Below are 18,773 nucleotides of genomic sequence, written 5' to 3' on the forward strand. Positions count from 1 at the left end.
TATACAGTATGTACTCAGAAGCACTAGTTAGTTGGGCAGATGTACTATAACCATGCAAACAAATGAACAAAAAGGAAGAACAAAATGGACAAGCTGGTTTCCGATTCCTTTCCAGGGACAGCTGGTCATATAAGGTAACGACAGCAGGAACCTACATTATCTTCTTTGTATGGCGCTCATCAGAATTCATGTTCTTGGTAGATGAAAGCAGAAGGCACGGTGAAAGAAGAGGAACGTAAAACCACAACTCTAAAAAGAGAAAGGATCCTCAGCATATAAAGGGAAGCCATAGAAGCTCAGCCATACTTGAAGACCTCTGAAGATGAGAAACCCAGCTGTCACCATGAAGACACTTGTACTGCTCACGCTGATGTGTTTCCTGCAAGTCAGCATGTGTACAGGTCAGTTGGAATCCTCTTCTCTCTGCTTCTCATCCTGATCATTGTGGAAATGTGTGTGACGCGATTTTAATTGTGCATGTGTTTGTCCAGTCAGCCCACACATCATGATGAAGAACGACGAATGCTGCCCCAACAGCTCAAAAATACGTATCCCATTCCAAAATGTCCGGCATGTAAAAACAACACCAGAGGGCTGCGAGCCCCAAGCCATTGTGTGAGTACAATATTAAACACACCGGATTGTTTTTGTGTGACAACCTAATGCAAACATGACCAGTTTGTGATCAACCTCCTAGCAAAATAAGTCACTTCTCTTCATTAAGGTCAGGGGTGTCCAAAGATTTTCCACCAACGACCACTTACTAGAAAATCAAAGGATGCAGGGGGTCTTTTGGTATTTTTTACATTTTGTAAAGCAACCATATATCATACTTGCCAACTTTGAGACCTCCGAATTCGGGAGATGGGGGGGGGAGTATATTTATAGCTAGAATTCACTGAAATTCAAGTACTTCTTTTATATATGTATATAAAAGAAATACTTGAATTTCAGTGTTCATTTATTTACACATATACACACACATAACACTCCTCTCTACTACTTGCCGTAGTTTTGAAGCAATGCATGATGGGAATCCGGATGCTGTGTGTCAGTGTATTAACGTGCCGGCTGGAATAAACACACGCTGAGCAATTGCTCCGTGCCTGCCTACTTTATGGGTTATAGATAAACCTATGGATAACGGAGACATATATAATAGTCTCCTTCTTGTTGTGTGTGCAGTTGCGCACTGAGCTCCAAAAGCCGTAGATGTTATAACGTGAGTGGGCCGGCACGCTGTTTATATGGAGGAAAAGTGGACGTGACGACAGGCTGTCCTCACTCAGGTCCGGCTGGAAATCGGGAGAAATTCGGGAGAATGGTTGTCCCGGGAGATTTTTGGGAGAGGCACTGAAATTTGGGAGGGATGGCAAGTATGCCATATACAGGTAAAAGCCAGTAAATTAGAATATTTGGAAAAACTTGATTTATTTCAGTAATTGCATTCAAAAGGTGTAACTTGTACATTATATTTATTCATTGCACACAGACTGATGCATTCAAATGTTTATTTCATTTAATTTTGATGATTTGAAGTGGCAACAAATGAAAATCCAAAATTCCGTGTGTCACAAAATTAGAATATTACTTAAGGCTTATTAGCCTTAAGTAATATTCACCATCCAAAATTCCGTGTGTCACAAAATTAGAATATTACTTAAGGCTTATTAGCCTTAAGTAATATTCTAATTTTGTGACACACGGAATTTTGGATTTTCGTTTGTTGCCACTTCAAATCATCAAAATTAAATGAAATAAACATTTGAATGCATCAGTCTGTGTGCAATGAATAAATATAATGTACAAGTTACACCTTTTGAATGCAATTACTGAAATAAATCAAGTTTTTCAAAATATTCTAATTTACTGGCTTTTACCTGTACATATACAAATGATGAAAGCGTATAAAAAGAAATCATGCATAAATTAAAACGTAAAACAATCCTAATTACATTATTAACACCAATCCCTTTTATTTAGTTGTCTACAAAAGTTGAAAATGTAGTTTTTAAAGGAGCAAAAACTAATTCTGGATAAAATGCCAAAATGGACACAATCATGGCAACAGGAACCATAAACAACCTGCTTTTAAATGAATGGGCAACCAAGGAGAAAAAGTAAGAACAATGTCTCATAACTAATCTGCACATTTGTTATTTTCAGAGTCCAAACAGTGGCGAATAAAACTTTTTGCCTTGACCCCAGCTGGAAGAGGGCAATAAATCTGTTGGAAAAATTTGAGGGCCATCAGCCACCAACACATCTCCACCGGAACCAAGTGCGCCGCTAGGGATTTTGGGCCCCATGAAAAATAATCTTTACAGGGCCCCCAACACAGTGTCATTATTTTTTTCTGTATTATAATTTCATCATCTCTGGGCCCCCCTCCATCATGGGCCCCAAGAATCCGTCTCCTTTACCCCCCCCTTTTCGGCGCCCCTGACCGGAACCCTGTGTCAAACCATACGGTTGTTGAAGTCATGTGAGGAGGAAGTTCCTTCATGTCAGTTTTGACATGAGAGTCCTGTGTGTAATACTCTGTATGCTGTACAATGAGGACCAGCGGGTGGTTAAAAAAAGCTATAGGAAACATTTTGTACATTAGAGATTCTTAAATGCTTTATCTGAACAAAACATATTAGCTTTGTGTTAAAAGGTGAAAAATATAATTAGCGGAATATCTGACAATTCATCCATTTAAAAATACAATATTTTCACTGTTGCAATATGTTGAAGACCAATAATAAATAGCTGCTGGTGAAAAATGGCCCCCGAGCCACACTTTGGACCATCCTAGTGCTGTAGGTTTGCCTCACACTGTTTCAGAAATATTTTTTATTTTTATTTGTAATGTTACGTTATGCTTTTATTACATTTCCTATCCAATGTGTATTTTTGTATTTTAATCATGTTTTTTTTTAAATATGTGTCTGTTGTGAATACTGCTTGTATATTGTTTGTATATGATGTAACAACATCACCTGTGTCAGGAGCAAATATTTGCTACTTGTTAGTATTGTTTTGGATATTCATTTGAATTGGAATGTTTCTTTAGGTGACATTTTAATACACTGTGAGAAGACAAAACTGATGATAAATGACTCAATTATTATATGATAGATTCCACATCCTGATTTGATGACTGCTGCTGTCACATTAAATGAGTCAAAGACCGCACGTAGTTGTAGTGAAAACTTCATGATAATAAATAAAATATTGTTTTAATTACTTTTGTACATTTTTTTTAATAATCTCACAATCACAAGGAATTCATTTTTTTCCCCATTTTGTCATCTTTGTCACTGCTCACCGCCAGTGTGCTAAACGAGAAATGAGTAAGGCGCTGCATCATTATGCCAGAAAAGTAGTTCCTCAATGTTAGTACCTTCAGTAACAATGTCGCTAATACTTGGTTAATATGCAGGTCACGGCATGTAAACAGAGCATTGTTAGTGTTTTTTAAAATGACTTTTTAGAGTGCTTTATAGGCGGAATAGTAGAATCCACATTACCTACATTGTTAGCTGCCTTGTGCTAGCATTTTTTTTTACTATCTAACAGAGGTGTGGACTCGAGTCACATGACTTGGACTCGAGTCAGACTCGAGTCATGAATTTGATGACTTTAGACTCGACTTGACAAAATGTAAAGAGACTTGCAACTCGACTTAGACTTTAACATCAATGACTTGTGACTTCACTTGGACTTGAGCCTTTTGAATTGACATGACTTGACATGACTTGCTACTTTCCCCAAAACCCAAAGATGAAAAAGTTATTCGGGAGCGCTCCGTATTTTTCATTGTGTACTTGTCTATCAGCGTTGCGTGTGTCAGCTGGTGTGCTCTCAGTACAACAGCCAATCAAATTAGATCTACTTTGTTTTCATCACACAGCATTCATCCAATCAAATTGCAGGACAACCAACGAAGAAGACATGTCCAAACCACACGCCAGTGAACAAAAAATGATACCTAAAATAATTTTGTTTGGGTATAAAAATTACGAGGTGGTCAACACAAAACGGTTTGCAGTATGCAACACATGCGGTTCGAAAATTACTGATGGAGAGGCAACAACTTCCAACTTCGTCCGGCATTTGAAGTTGCACAAAGAACGGTAAGTTTTGAATGTAAGATAACGTTTATTGGCTAAGTAACGTGACTTTTATTTGCTGTGTAGTTAAATCAGTGAGGCTGTAAACTCACTGCTAACGTTATAACGTTATTGCAAACACGGGAATCTGTTGCAGTTCACTACCTTATTCATACTTTTTGTTCAGTGATTTTTTTTAAGCAGGGTTACGTTAGTCAATATATCACACGTAACGTTAGACGGCGGTCAGCAGCACCGCGTATTTTAGCCACCTAAAAAAAGACAAAAATAGTAAAATAAAGGTCAGTTAAAATGTATACTATATTATGAATATGTGTACCGTTTTAGCTAGCTTTCTGACATACTGTTGGTTGTTTACCTCAGTGGTCCCCAACCACCGGGCCGCGGCCCGGTACTGGTCCGTGGATCGATTGGTATCGGGCCGCACAAGAAATAATTTTTTTTTCTTTTCTTTTTTTAATTAAATCAACATAAAAAACACAAGATACACTTACAAGTAGTGCACCAACCCAAAACAACTCTCTCCCCCCTTTTGTTCTGGGCATTGAACATGAAGACTCTTCCTTCACTGTTCCGAGTGGCCATGAGAGTCTTGGCAGTGCCTGCCTCCAGTGCTCCAGTGGAGCGAGTTTTCAGCCATGGTGGCATCATACTACGCCCCCATCGTGCACAAATGACTGACAGACTCTTGGCTAATTTGGTCTTTTGCAAATGCAATGCAGCATAGGGCCCTGACATATAAAAAGTACAACTTTTTTGTTATGTTCACATATATGTCATGTTTTTTCAATGTTAACACTTTTGTACAAATAAGTACATTTGCACTTTATTTTTTAATGTGTTTGTTCTGTAAAGGAATGAGTTAATGTTTAAAATGACTGGTTAATAGTGCTATTATAAAGTGCAATGTCAGCACAATTTTCTTTCCTGCAATTTAAAATGCACTTGTTTTAATAAATAAATACAGCGTTTGAAAAGCATACACAATCTGTGTTAATATATTAGTCTGTGGTTAAAAGGACTTGAAAGGACTCGAAACTCAAAATGCAGGACTTAGGACTTGACTTGAGACTTTCCAGTCTTGACTTTGGACTTGACTCGGGGCTTGCCTGTCTTGACTCGGACTTGAGGGCAAAGACTTGAGACTTACTTGTGACTTGCAAAACAATGACTTGGTCCCACCTCTGGAAAATTGTAAGTATTATATTTTTTCTTTTTCTGAATGCGTCCTGCCACAAACATTTATACACCAGTGTGTGTGTGGCACTCGGAGCGATAGATGGCGGATGCTGGATTTGTACAAGGGACTCTTCAAGTTTCAGTATGACCGCTCTACCATCTAGGTCACACTGCCCCACAATGACAATAGACTTTTGCAACTCGGTTAGGTATTCCATTACTACTACTAAGACATTTGTGATATTTTAAGTGGACCTGATGTTGGTAAATGCAAAATGTTTGAATAGCGCTATCAGCGGAATGTTTATTTTCTTTCAAAAACATTGCACTACTTTTTCCAATATATTTATGGGCAAGTTTACCAATGTCCAAAAACTCATCAAGTACTTACTGTACTTCTGAATTTGAAACATATATACAGTACATCCGGAAAGTATTCACAGCATTTCACTTTTTCCACTTTTTATTATGCCACAGCATTATTCTAAAATGATAAACATAAATTTTTGTCCTCAAAATTCTACACACAATACTCCATTATAAAATGTGAAAATGTTTCATTTTCTTTAGAAATGTTTGCACATTTATTATAAATACTAAGAAATAACATGTACAGGTAAAAGCCAGTAAATTAGAATATTTTGAAAAACTTGATTTATTTCAGTAATTGCATTCAAAAGGTGTAACTTGTACATTATATTTATTCATTGCACACAGACTGATGCATTCAAATGTTTATTTCATTTAATTTTGATGATTTGAAGTGGCAACAAATGAAAATCCAAAATTCCGTGTGTCACAAAATTAGAATATTACTTAAGGCTAATACAAAAAAGGGATTTTTAGAAATGTTGGCCAACTGAAAAGTATGAAAATGAAAAATATGAGCATGTACAATACTCAATACTTGGTTGGAGCTCCTTTTGCCTCAATTACTGCGTTAATGCGGCGTGGCATGGAGTCGATGAGTTTCTGGCACTGCTCAGGTGTTATGAGAGCCCAGGTTGCTCTGATAGTGGCCTTCAACTCTTCTGCGCTTTTGGGTCTGGCATTCTGCATCTTCCTTTTCACAATACCCCACAGATTTTCTATGGGGCTAAGGTCAGGGGAGTTGGCGGGCCAATTTAGAACAGAAATACCATGGTCCGTAAACCAGGCACGGGTAGATTTTGCGCTGTGTGCAGGCGCCAAGTCCTGTTGGAACTTGAAATCTCCATCTCCATAGAGCAGGTCAGCAGCACGAAGCATGAAGTGCTCTAAAACTTGCTGGTAGACGGCTGCGTTGACCCTGGATCTCAGGAAACAGAGTGGACCGACACCAGCAGATGACATGGCACCCCAAACCATCACCCAACCATGCAAATTGTGCATTTCCTTTGGAAATCGAGGTCCCAGAGTCTGGAGGAAGACAGGAGAGGCACAGGATCCACGTTGCCTGAAGTCTAGTGTAAAGTTTCCACCATCAGTGATGGTTTGGGGTGCCATGTCATCTGCTGGTGTCGGTCCACTCTGTTTCCTGAGATCCAGGGTCAACGCAGCCGTCTACCAGCAAGTTTTACAGCACTTCATGCTTCCTGCTGCTGACTTGATCTATGGAGATGGAGATTTCAAGTTCCAACAGGACTTGGCGCCTGCACACAGCGCAAAATCTACCCGTGCCTGGTTTACGGACCATGGTATTTCTGTTCTAAATTGGCCCGCCAACTCCCCTGACCTTAGCCCCATAGAAAATCTGTGGGGTATTGTGAAAAGGAAGATGCAGAATGCCAGACCCAAAAACGCAGAAGAGTTGAAGGCCACTATCAGAGCAACCTGGGCTCTCATAACACCTGAGCAGTGCCAGAAACTCATCGACTCCATGCCACGCCGCATTAACGCAGTAATTGAGGCAAAAGGAGCTCCAACCAAGTATTGAGTATTGTACATGCTCATATTTTTCATTTTCATCCTTTTCAGTTGGCCAACATTTCTAAAAATCCCTTTTTTGTATTAGCCTTAAGTAATATTCTAATTTTGTGACACACGGAATTTTGGATTTTCATTTGTTGCCACTTCAAATCATCAAAATTAAATGAAATAAACATTTGAATGCATCAGTCTGTGTGCAATGAATAAATATAATGTACAAGTTACACCTTTTGAATGCAATTACTGAAATAAATCAAGTTTTTCAAAATATTCTAATTTACTGGCTTTTACCTGTACATAAGTATTCACAGCCTCTGCCATGAAGATCCAACGTGAGCTCAGGGGCATCCTGTTTCAACTGATCATTCTGCATGTGTTCCTCCAGCTAACTTGGGAGTCCACCTGTGCTTAAATTCAGTTGGTTGGACATGATTTGGAAAGGCACACCTGTCTATACAGTATATTAAATCCCACACTTGACAGTGCATGGCAGCGCACAAACCAAGAATGAAGTCAAAGGTATTCTCTGAAGATCTCTGAGACAGGATTGTCTTGAGGCACAAATCTGGGGAAGGGTACATAAAATATCTGCTGTCCCAATGAGCACAGTGGCCTCCATCATCCATAAATCAAAGAAGTTTGGAACCACCAAGACTCTTCCTAGCGCTGACCCGCCGTCTACTCTGAGCACGTAGCCACCGCTCACTTGTATTCCTTCTTTTAAGCTGTTACTTATTCAGTTAGATGATTGATTAAAAAGATTGGCCGGTTTTGACTTTAGTCATGTTAACTACTACATAAAGACAAACTATGCATAGTACACACTTTATTTATTTTTTTAACACAGTAAAAAACAAAAGAAATACCGGTCAATGAAGCTCTGCAGTGCATAAAGACATCTCACAGGTGCATTTCACAGTCTCGCCATGCTCGCACACATATACACAAACACGCACACACTCGCACACACACACACTCACATACAGACACACATTTTGCCTTACACTTCCCACTTCTTTTCGTTGAATGGTATCCAATCGTCACATTTACCTCACCCACCATCACATATCTCTTTGTCAATTTCCCCGTCCATTGTGTCTCTTTATTATTATTTTTAGTGCACACGTTAATGCCACAAGTATCTTGCAACCCGGGAATCTTTATTGTACTTTTTACAAATGGCCTCTAACCGCTGATTTTATCGTACTTTTACCAAAAGCCTCCTACCCCTTGCTCTTTTAGGCGACGACCGAGGGTAGCCACATCCGACTATTTGCTTACTCGTCGGTGAAGCAGCCCATCACGGTAGTCGAGACACAATGACGTGAGATCGTTCACCACTATTTTACAACATTTTGAAGAGGCGGGTAAGGTCAAAAATACACAAAAAATGCACACAATATTCTATCTCTGTGGTCTTAAAACAATGTTTGACTTACAGACTTCAAGACAGACTCCTAATGCAGATTTTACAAAAGGCTCTGCTTACCTTGATTTCTGTTTTAGGCCTGGTGAGTCTGTCCAGAAGAGTGTAAGAGACGTTCAATCCTCAACGTGTCATCCCGGACGAAGCCCCCAAATTGTTGCGCCACCAGTCTTCCTCTCGGAATAAAACACACCGGTCAATCCCAAATTCTATTGTATGACATGTATGTTGAGTAAAAGAGACCACCGAGACAGAATAGAACTTGGCCAAGTTTTACTAAAGCTTTAGGACACCAGCCCTTACAACGCAACAGTCTTTTCCGAGCTCTGTTAGAAAAGGTCTAAAGTAAACAAAAGCGAAAACAGCTGTAAAAACACATTTCGTCGTAAATTACACAAATTATATTTTGATTGGGGTTTATTAGTTGCCCACCTATTCTAAAGTTTACATATCATTGTAGTGACTATCTTTTCAAATGGGATGCAGCACTTATTTCCCCAAGTCAGTTTTGGCCTTGCACATCAATTTTCTTCTTCACTTTCTTCCTGACACAACCATTTATTTGATTATTTCAGCCCGTGATAAGTTCTCGGAGACATGAAAATGTTTGGCTGACAGTAGCTCTGCCGTTCAATCGAAACACCAGAAAGAAGCACCTCATACTGACTTGTGATTGGTCAAACCGTGACGAGCTCAAGCACTACTTTCCATATGGTTTGCTTATTCATAAGGGGGCCCAGCCACGCACACGTCTGCGGCTGTTTTCAAGTTGATTGCGAAAAGAAATGTGCTTGGATTTGTGTTATGGGACACAAGTAGGGGATTTTATTTTTTTGTTTCATTGCGATGCATGTCTTATAGTGTTTTATTGCTGTGGATTTTAATTGCATGTTTTTACATTTTAGAATTTGATTGTATTTTTAATTGCATGCTTTTACATTTTAGAATTTGATTGTTTTTTAATTGCATGTTTTTACTCCTTGTGGACTTTGTTGGTATTTTAAGACGTTGCCCCTTTTTAGCTTGTTGCCCCTAACAACCAAAGTGCCCAATCAAACATTAGGACTGCACCCATTTAAAAGAGGGAAGCGCGACGGAAGGAGGAGGAAGCGACCGGAGAGTATCGACAGGCTTTGCCAAGAGCGTCCGGGTGGACGCCCGCAGGCTGGGAAGGAATCCAGGACTACACAGCAGACCCCGCAAGCTACCGGAGTGAACCCCAAGAAGCCCACAACACGCAGGGGCAGAGGAAACTCTGCCTCCGAAGTAAGTGTCGTGGATTGTGGATATGTGGGGGTGATGAAACTGCCTTTGGCTGTGGGCTTGCGGGCTCATGCGTTGTACGCTGGCTGTGTGGTCCTGTGGGCAGGAGCGATCGGGACCCAGAGACATGCGGTGACTCCCGGGAGCGACCAAGAGGCGGAGAGAGACGGGACGGGTACGGCCACGTAGGTCCCGTGAGTGACCGGCGACTGCGAGGAGAGTGGGCGTACCCAATACTTTGACGCGGACCCTGCCTTGCGTGTAAGTGTGGCATCAGCCCGGAGAGCGTCTCCGTAGTTTTAGAAGATTTTATCCCCGTGGCCTGCCTCCGTTTTAATTCTGTGTGCAGGAGGACGCCGTGGAAGTGGGTGGAGCCAGGACGCTGACCCACTACGCCTGTCGCGGCTGTACCCTCACCATAATATTGGTTACCAATTGGTATTTTTAGTATTGACAACTGGACGGTTTTAATCTATATTGTAATAAATTGTAAATCAGCGTCATTATCTTTCCTTATTTTGGGACGGTTGCTCTCACTGCATTGGGTTCTTAATATTTATATTGGTTTTTAACAAAATTTGATTAGATTTTAATATCCCACCACTCAGGTCCATCGGCACGCACATGCATCTGAATTTTTACTTGCGTACACCGTTTTCTGGATTTGAACTATGACCATTTTTAGTAGGAAATCGACACAACTCTACAAAAGAGAAATATGTCGATATTAAATTGTCCATGACATTTTACAGAGGACTGTTTTGTCAACATTGACCAGTAAATACACATTTGGATTAGCGGCTAAACTCATGAAAACGATGGCACTATTGCTGTCAGGATTCTCACTGACAGTTTGGATATGTTTTGTTTTTTTCTCTGTTTGTTTTATTTCCTGTCAGTGCTCTTATTTTGGTTCCTTTTCCTGCATGTCTCCCTAAGCGCTTGTTTCCCTCACCTGTACCTGATTGGCAGTCTGGCACACCTTGTGGCAATTGCCAATCAGGCTCCTATTTATACCTGCCGCTCCCTCCAGTCAGTGCTGGAGTATTACTAGCTGTATGCTGTGGACTGTGAGCTGTTCCTGTATGCTGAATGCTTTAGACTGTTTGCTGTCTCCAGTTCTTCCTGTTTTCAGGTTCCTGTTTGCTGTCTCAAGTTTGCCTGTTTTCTGCTTTCTGGTTCGTGTTTTCCTTGCATTTTTTTTGGACATTAAAATCATGTTTTCCTCCACCAAGCCTGCCATCTCTGCATCTTGGAGTTCGTCACCACCATTTCCTGACAATTGGGACATTACTACTCGGTTTGAGGAAACTTAAGAGAAGGTGCAATAAAGTATTAATTTAATGTAATTGAGGCATGCCCACAATAACATAAACATGCTTAAAAGTAAGAAAAATGAGCTGCAGGAAACCAAAGTTGAGACTAGCAAAAACCATTACCATAGACATTGTAGTGACAAACTTTGACCTGTTTTTTATTTAATAAAAACAATTGTGTGAAATGGTATTCTTGTCTATCGGTGTTGGCCCTGCGATGATGTGGCGACTTGTCCAGGGTCTACCCCGCAGCTGGGATAGGCTCCAGCACCCCCCGCGACTCCGAAAGGGACAAGCAGTAGAAAATGGTTAGATGGATGTACTGAGATAGATGTTGTGTTGTGTTACATATAAAGTGTCACACACTGTCGTTTTCTTTTCCTCATTTCACATCCGTGTAGCTGTTGACTCAGCAACCTTTTGATTAACATATTTCTACTTGAGTTTCAAATTCTGAGAAGGAAATGAGGAACACCAAGACAACTGTGACATATTTCTGTAACTTTGATGATAATGAATGAACAATGATACATCATGTCGGTTACAGAGAACACTCAAACCCTTTATTTATTGACTAAAGGGCCTCCACCTCTGCTTGTTGGGCCTTCACGTCTGCTAGCTGTGCTAACAACAATAAATCAGAGTTTATTTATATAGCCCTTAATCACAAATGCCTCAAAGGGCTTCACATACCACAACGACATCCTCTGATCTGATCCCACATCCGGGCAAAAAAGACCTCAACCCAATGGGAACAATGAGAAACCTTGGCAGGGACTGCAGATGTGGGGACCCCAACCCCCCCTCCTGGGTGACCGTTGCAAAGGATGCCGAGGAGGAAAGTTTAATAATGTAACAGTCCAGTCCTTAGGGAGGTCAGCCGAGGGATCCTCTTGCATGTAGACAAGTTGTAGCGCAGAGACGTCACCGACTGATACATAGAGGAGTGGTCCACCCCTTGGTCCGACTTCATAATGTGGGAATCCAGTCCATAAGGATGCCAGCGGGGAGATCCTCTTGCATGAAGACAAGTCGGCAGCAACACCGGGTCCAGACCAGCTAGCTCCTCCTCCGTGGAAACTGATCGGTGGCCACCTGATAACCTCTTTACACAGGAGAGTGGGGCAGAGCAGAAAAGAGAAGTGGCAGGTGAACTGGTCCAAAAAGGGGTCTATTTGAAGGTTAGGGTATATAAATGAGTTTTAAGCAGCAACTTAAATGCTTCTACTGAGGTAGCATCTCTAACTGTTACAGGTAGGACATTCCAGAGTACTGGAGCCCAAATAGAAACGCTCTATAGCCCGCAGACTTATTTGGGCTTTGGGAATCACAAGCCGGAGTTCTTTGAACGCAGATTTCTTTCCGGTACAATACAATTAGCAAGATAGGATGGAGCTTGACTGTTTAGTATTTTATACGTACAGGTAAAAGCCAGTAAATTAGAATACTTTGAAAAACTTGATTTATTTCAGTAATTGCATTCAAAAGGTGTAACTTGTACATTATATTTATTCATTGCACACAGACTGATGCATTCAAATGTTTATTTCATTTAATTTTGATGATTTGAAGTGGCAACAAATGAAAATCCAAAATTCCGTGTGTCACAAAATTAGAATATTACTTAAGGCTAATACAAAAAAGGGATTTTTAGAAATGTTGGCCAACTGAAAAGTATGAAAATGAAAAATATGAGCATGTACAATACTCAATACTTGGTTGGAGCTCCTTTTGCCTCAGTTACTGCGTTAATGCGGCGTGGCATGGAGTCGATGAGTTTCTGGCACTGCTCAGGTGTTATGAGAGCCCAGGTTGCTCTGATAGTGGCCTTCAACTCTTCTGCGTTTTTGGGTCTGGCATTCTGCATCTTCCTTTTCACAATACCCCACAGATTTTCTATGGGGCTAAGGTCAGGGGAGTTGGCGGGCCAATTTAGAACAGAAATACCATGGTCCGTAAACCAGGCACGGGTAGATTTTGCGCTGTGTGCAGGCGCCAAGTCCTGTTGGAACTTGAAATCTCCATCTCCATAGAGCAGGTCAGCAGCAGGAAGCATGAAGTGCTCTAAAACTTGCTGGTAGACGGCTGCGTTGACCCTGGATCTCAGGAAACAGAGTGGACCGACACCAGCAGATGACATGGCACCCCAAACCATCACTGATGGTGGAAACTTTACACTAGACTTCAGGCAACGTGGATCCTGTGCCTCTCCTGTCTTCCTCCAGACTCTGGGACCTCGATTTTCAAAGGAAATGCAAAATTTGCATGGTTGGGTGATGGTTTGGGGTGCCATGTCATCTGCTGGTGTCGGTCCACTCTGTTTCCTGAGATCCAGGGTCAACGCAGCCGTCTACCAGCAAGTTTTAGAGCACTTCATGCTTCCTGCTGCTGACCTGCTCTATGGAGATGGAGATTTCAAGTTCCAACAGGACTTGGCGCCTGCACACAGCGCAAAATCTACCCGTGCCTGGTTTACGGACCATGGTATTTCTGTTCTAAATTGGCCCGCCAACTCCCCTGACCTTAGCCCCATAGAAAATCTGTGGGGTATTGTGAAAAGGAAGATGCAGAATGCCAGACCCAAAAACGCAGAAGAGTTGAAGGCCACTATCAGAGCAACCTGGGCTCTCATAACACCTGAGCAGTGCCAGAAACTCATGGACTCCATGCCACGCCGCATTAACGCAGTAATTGAGGCAAAAGGAGCTCCAACCAAGTATTGAGTATTGTACATGCTCATATTTTTCATTTTCATACTTTTCAGTTGGCCAACATTTCTAAAAATCCCTTTTTTGTATTAGCCTTAAGTAATATTCTAATTTTGTGACACACGGAATTTTGGATTTTCATTTGTTGCCACTTCAAATCATCAAAATTAAATGAAATAAACATTTGAATGCATCAGTCTGTGTGCAATGAATAAATATAATGTACAAGTTACACCTTTTGAATGCAATTACTGAAATAAATCAAGTTTTTCAAAATATTCTAATTTACTGGCTTTTACCTGTAAGTAATAAAGCCTTAAAATGGCATCTTAAGTGCACAGGAAGCCAGTGATATTTAGCACTAACACTACAAACAGCTCCTTGGTAAGTTTCCCAGGAAATAGGTCAAGTAAACACGATGGGTTTTTTGTCCCATTTACGAGTCACAGGAGTTCCTCTAATGTTATTTCTTCAAAAAGAGAGAGATTATTTTGGAGAGCATTATCCGTAGTACATAATTGTATCTGTGTTAATAGAACCCAGTTGTAGCTCTGATTAGTTATCTTTAATTTCATTTCTAATGAGCTCATTTTTTTTAGTAAAGGATTACATAAAGTCATCAGCCGAGTGGGTAGAGCTACTGGGAGAAGTCCCTTGTTGGGTTAGCGACACTACTGTATTAAACAAATTTTTAGGATCCTTTTTATTGAGGCGGATGAGATTGGTGTAATAATTTGTTTTAGCTAAGGTAAGAGCGTGTTTATCGGTTATTAAACTATCACTCCATGCATGATGGAAAGCCTCAAGTTTAGTCGCATGCCATCTGCGTTCCAGCTTTCTACATCAAAGTTTAACAACTCTGTTTTCTTCTGTGAACCTGGGGGTTAGGGGCCTTTTTTAGCTTTAGCTGTGCTATACTATCAATGGCATTGCACAGGCCATCGTTAAAGTTGTTAGTGAGGTTATTGATACAGCCCACATAATTTAGGAATGGCGCCATTACAGAGGGCAGTAGGCCAGCAAAATTCGTAGGTTTAGCAGCATTAATGTTACGGCTTAAAGCATTGGTTATCAGTAGCTTGTTGACGAAGGCAATGACACCCCAAACAAAGCACTAGATCTATCGTATTACCGTTACAATGTGTGGGTTTGTGATTGATTGATTGAAACTTTTATTAGAAGATTGCACAGTACAGTACATATTCCCTACAATTGACCGCTAAATGGTAACACCCGAATAAGTTTTTCAACTTGTTTAAGTCGGGGTCCATGTCAATCAATTCATGGTTCTTTATTTTTTGCGTAAGGCCACAGCTATCAATTATAGTCTGGAGCGCCACGTACGGAAGGTCTGACGGGGTATTCGTATGATATTAAAATCGGTCATTATAACTATAGTATCTTTGTCACTAAATCAGCAACAAACTCTGAGAATTCGCTGATAAAGTCCAAATAGGGCCCACAGAGTGGCGATAGATAACAGCCAGATGCCAAGGTAGTGGTGTAACAGACCTCAAAGTAAGCACCTCAAATGATTAATGTTTATTACTTGGGTTAGGGCTAAGGTTATCATAGGAGATTAGTGCACCACCTCCATCCCTTTTAACGGGACAAGCAACCTGTGAGCTTGTATAGTTAGAAGGATATGCCTCATTAAGCGGGGAAAAAAATCATCTGGTTTTAGCCAGGTTTCGCTAAGACCAATGACGTTAGGATTGTTGTCTCTGATGACCTCATTAACTAATAACGCTTTGGGGGACTATGATCTGATGTTTTAAAAGCTCATATTATTGGTAGTGGGCTGTTTTGAGGCAATTGTGTAAATAGTATACGTAGTACTGATATTAATAATATTACGCCTATCTCACTGCTAGGTAGTCTAAATACTAATTTGGATAGTAAAACAGAAAAAACTTGCTGATAAACATACTCTGACTCAGATCATAGATGGACCAACAAGAGTAACAACAAATGTGTTGAAAACCTCAATTGACCTAATCTTATCTAATAAACCTGATAGAATAATCAAAACTTGCAATTTGCTAGCTGGTATCTCTGACCATAATTGTATTCTATCCATCCATCCATTTTCTACCGCTTATTCCCCTTGGGGTCGCGGGCGGCGCTGGAGCCTATCTCAGCTACAATCGGGCGGGGTACACCCTATGTTTAAGGACAATTAAAAAGGAGCTCTCAGTCAGACCAGATAACATGAAAGCTTATACATTTCAATCAATCAATCAATGTTTATTTATATAGCCCTAAATCACAAGTGTCTCAAAGGGCTGCACAAGCCACAACGACATCCTCGGTATAGCCCACATAAGGGCAAGGAAAAACTCACCCCAGTGGGACGTCGATGTGAATGACTATGAGAAACCTTGGAGAGGACCGCATATGTGGGTAACCCCCCCCTCTAGGGAGACCGAATGCAATGGATGTCGAGTGGGTCTAACATAATATTGTGAGAGTCCAGTCCATAGTGGATCCAGCATAACAGTAAGAGTCCAGTCCACAGTGGGGTCAGCAGGAAACCATCCCGAGCGGAGACGGGTCAGCAGCGCAGAGATGTTCCCAACCAATATACAGGCGAGCGGTCCACCCCGGGTCCCGACCCCGGACAGCCAGTACCCCATCCATGGCCACCGGATCTGTGTGTCTTCCCCTCCACAAGGGATAGGGGGGAGCAGAGGAGAAAAGAAAAGAAACGGCAGATCAACTGGTCTAACAGGGGGGCTATTCAAAGGCTAGAGTATACAAATGAGTTTTGAGATGGGACTTAAATGTTTCTACTGATTTTCTACTGTTTTCTACTGATTTATACCTATACATTTGCAACCAATCTTAAAAAATAAATTTGATAATCTAAATTGTTAAATTGTAGAGGAATGTAATGATGTTGAGGCTGGTGCAAATACTTTTAACAATGTAATGTGTGAAATTTTACAGCAGTTTACAGGAAAAGCAGTGTCCAAACAATCTAGAAATAACATCCCATTGATTCATTTTGATATCATAACATTGATGAAAGAAATAAACAATGCTTTGAAAAATCACTGAAATTTTGGTTTTACAAGTGACTGACATATCTTTACTTAGAAAAATATCTCCGGGTTGGGGAGGAGTTCTTGCCCCAAGTGGAGGAGTTCAAGTACCTCGGAGTCTTGTTCACGAGTGAGGGAAGAGTGGATCGTGAGATCGACAGGCGGATCGGTGCGGCGTCTTCAGTAATGCGGACGCTGTATCGATCCGTTGTGGTGAAGAAGGAGCTGAGCCGGAAGGCAAAGCTCTCAATTTACCGGTCGATCTACGTTCCCATCCTCACCTATGGTCAAGAGCTTTGGGTTATGACCGAAAGGACAAGATCACGGGTACAAGCGGCCGAAATGAGTTTCCTCCGCCGGGTGGCGGGGCTCTCCCTTAGAGATAGGGTGAGAAGCTCTGTCATCCGGGGGGAGCTCAAAGTAAAGCCGCTGCTCCTCCGCATCGAGAGGAGCCAGATGAGGTGGTTCGGGCATCTGGTCAGGATGCCACCCGAGCGCCTCCCTAAGGAGGTGTTTAGGGCATGTCCGACCGGTAGGAGGCCACGGGGAAGACCCAGGACACGTTGGGAAGACTATGTCTCCCGGCTGGCCTGGGAACGCCTCGGGATCCCCCGGGAGGAGCTGGACGAAGTGGCTGGGGAGAGGGAAGTCTGGGCTTCCCTGCTTAGGCTGCTGCCCCCGCGACCCGACCTCGGATAAGCGGAAGAAGATGGATGGATGGATGGATGAAATAAAAATTTTCAAAGAGATGCGCAAAGCCAGGGCGAAGTTTTTCATTGATTTAATCAATAGTGGGAATGGAAATGGCAACTTTGTTTTGAAACATCTGAATTGCCTAATGAAATGTAGAAAACATTACAATTCCAGAGAGATACAGCTACACATTAATGGAACTCTAACTGACACCATAGATATTTTAGTGAATCATTATTTTATCAGCTCAATTAAGGACCAACAAGGTGCAATTAAAATGCCCAAGCATCCCATGCAACCCTGTGGATGCCAGTAAACCAATATTCGCAATCCAGGAAATTACAGTCCCTGCAGTTTTACAAATAACATCCAAATTTGAAAAATTCCAAAGCTAGAGATACATTTGGTCTCTACAGTGATGTTATAAAACTTCACAAGTATTCTCTTGCTTACCCAATTACACATTTGATTAACAAGTATCTATTAGTCGCACCAGTGTTTAAGGCATGTAACAAATTAAACCCTGAGATCTATAGACCAACAAGCATTGTGCCAATTATCCCCAAAATAGGACTGCTACTTAGCTAATTGAAAATCTAAATAGTGGTCAGACTCCCATCCACTTATGCAGTTTGGTTTTGGGAAACTTCATTCAACAGAGACAGCCACTTGTAACTTTTTAGAAAATGTGAAACATCTGTGACTCTGAGGGGTCTGTATTTCTCGACGTGAAGCGTGCCTTTGACATCATTAATCACAATGTGTTCCTGGCCGAATTAAAGCCCCACTTAAGACTTAACTTTTTTGGTTGATTTTGGCGGCCCCACTGGACCAAGTCGGTAGTGTTTTACCTGAATGAAGACCACATTACCCATGAGGACCAGCACATAGCGTCGTAAATCATCAATTGATTAACACATATTATGGTTTGCACAGGGTGAATGTTTATATTCATCTTGGAGAAAGTGGACCACCAGTTTTAAGTAAATAAGGGGTATTTCATTATGTGCACAGTTGAGCTCGTAGGACTAGATAGTACAATCCCTCAGATTAATCAGCAGTTAGTGTTGAGTGGGGGGTGGGGAGTTAGGGGCAAAAGCTTCACTGGGGTCTTCAGG

The 18,773-nt window shown here is 41.3% G+C and overlaps 1 long non-coding RNA gene across 1 annotated transcript; it reads left to right on the forward strand.

The window, feature by feature from the left end:
* Positions 1–298: 298 nt before the first annotated feature.
* Positions 299–2,791, forward strand: LOC140679448 (uncharacterized). Its single transcript, XR_012050867.1, has 3 exons — positions 299–401; positions 492–615; positions 2,167–2,791. It is a non-coding gene; the product is annotated as an uncharacterized lncRNA (long non-coding RNA).
* Positions 2,792–18,773: the final 15,982 nt, after the last annotated feature.

Source organism: Nerophis lumbriciformis, linkage group LG15 (genome assembly GCF_033978685.3).
Source record: "Nerophis lumbriciformis linkage group LG15, RoL_Nlum_v2.1, whole genome shotgun sequence".
NCBI lineage: Eukaryota > Metazoa > Chordata > Actinopteri > Syngnathiformes > Syngnathidae > Nerophis > Nerophis lumbriciformis.